Raw genomic sequence first — 2,204 nt, 5'->3', positions numbered from 1 at the left:
TTTTTTTTTTTTTTGGAACACCCTGTTCAAAGAACAACAAAATTAGAAAATGAGAAAACTAAAATCGATGCTGGAATTTAGCTTATGAAGCAGGATGACGCAGAAGTTGTCCTGAACTTTCGAGTTTTGAGTTAAAATAATATGTTTAGATATATAAAAAAAAAAAAAAAGTATCCATTTACTTGTAAAATAATGAATTCTGATTCCCTCTTCCCTTATGTCGGAGAAATGTTTCTTTTTTTAAACAAAGCACAGCAGGCTAGAAGGAAATGAAACACTGATGAAGTAGAAGATGATAGACTGAGGCAGAGGAGCATCCTAGTTAAAGCATCTCCAATTCTCTGAGCAGGAAATGACTGATATCTCAATATTACCTTTGCTCCATTACAGGGCTGGCTGCTGTTTTGTCCAATTTCACTTTGTGGATTCATCTTTCTGTGTTTTATGTGCGCAGTTCACGCCTGCTCCTGAACATACAGTCAGTTTGTCCGTCTGCAAGTGTTCATTCAGCTCAGCCTTTAAAGCAACATGGCTTCCTGTCACGCTGCTGCTCTGAGTGTGCGTAACAACAGAGAAAGAGAGACACTTTACCTAAAGAGAAAACATGCTCCGTTTTGCAGTTTGACCTCATCTACATTTAACAGCAAACACAGCAAAAAGTCGTGGAGTGAAACTATTTTATTGACAGCTGAAATAGAATAACAGTACACCAAATTGTGCATTTACTCAACAACGGAACAGTTTGTCAAATAACCTGCAAATATAGACAAAATCTAAACCTCAATGACCCAAAAGAAAGTTACATTGTTTAACTCCCCTGACAGAAAATAAGTCTTCAAGGGTCCAAAACAGGAGCAATAAATAAAAGCAATGCAAACATGCTGCCGCTGCTCAGAGCTCAGCTAAAAACGCTGTGATGCAAACATTTGGTGATGCTGATCCAGTGAATAAAACAGGGTTTAACAAGGAAACCTTATTTTGCTTAAATGTAAACGGATGAATGTCCTTTTCAGCAGTTAACAGGATCTACAGACAGTTGGAAGCAGAAACACAGACTATCCCTGGGTAAAACGGGAGGAAAACAGATTCATACACTCGTTCTTAACAGCAACACCTTCCAAACCAAAACATCTCCTGCCAGTAGTTTATATCTGCAGCATAAACAAAACATATTCAGAAATGGAAATCATTCTGATGAGAATTTAAGGCTGTGAATAGAAATAATATGGCTTTGTATCGTAGAGGATGTTTGAATGATTCTGGGCTCTGAATCACAGAGACGATGGTGAAGCTATAAACTATGAGATGAAAGATTATTGCACTTTGATTCTCACCAGTGTCAGACAGCCTGAAATGTTTTGGCTCAGGCTAATGTGGAACGCATCAGATGGGAGGATCATCCAGATGGCATGTGGGGGAACATTTTTATGAGTATTGCTTAGAGAAGACAGTGGGTATCTTGGAAGGAGAGCGGTGCAGTTTAATAACCGCTGTGTCTGCACTACAGCAGAGGAGAGCGAATCTTATGCTACTGGGATGTTTCATAACAGCCACTGAGGTGTCGCATCGACCCTTTTATCCTCCCACTCCTTCACTCTGGAAAAATAAAAACCTTCCTGTTGTTTTTTAAGTGGACTTTAAAGCCAGACGCCTTTTAGATGCATTTTCTGCAAAACAAACGTCTCATTTCCAGAGTGTCCTGAAGATGTCCATCTGAAACTCAGCTGAAGACATCTGAGTGTTTCAGTTACCAGGAATAAATACTGAATTGAGACGATATATATCAGTTTTTATGTTTTTCTCATATTGTCTTGGTAAACTAGTGCTTGTCATTCAACATTTTCCATCAACATCTACAGTAGTAGCCATTCGAAATACCCCCTCTTTCTTTGACTGGCCCTTGGCTGCTCCTTTCCTTTTTTAAATAAATATTCTTTCTTTCATGATTTTTGGACATTAAGATCTAAACAGAAGCATCTTCTCCTGGTCAGACCCTGTAATTCAGTAAAAGAGTGGAGTCAGAGTAAAAAAATATGTACGCTCAGGAGAAGGAGGGTTTCACTCCAGTGGCTGGAAGTTGGCTGCCGTTAAACTGGGAAGGGCCATTTTGAACGGCTGCTACTGTAATTAGCGTTTTAACCAGTAACTATACCTACTTCTTTATCATTGCTAAATTAAACTATATTATTGTCTACTTAAAGGTG

Source organism: Cyprinodon variegatus, unplaced genomic scaffold, assembly GCF_000732505.1.
Source record: "Cyprinodon variegatus isolate N-32 unplaced genomic scaffold, C_variegatus-1.0 Scaffold1017, whole genome shotgun sequence".
Lineage (NCBI taxonomy): Eukaryota > Metazoa > Chordata > Actinopteri > Cyprinodontiformes > Cyprinodontidae > Cyprinodon > Cyprinodon variegatus.
This window is presented reverse-complemented; position numbering follows the sequence as displayed.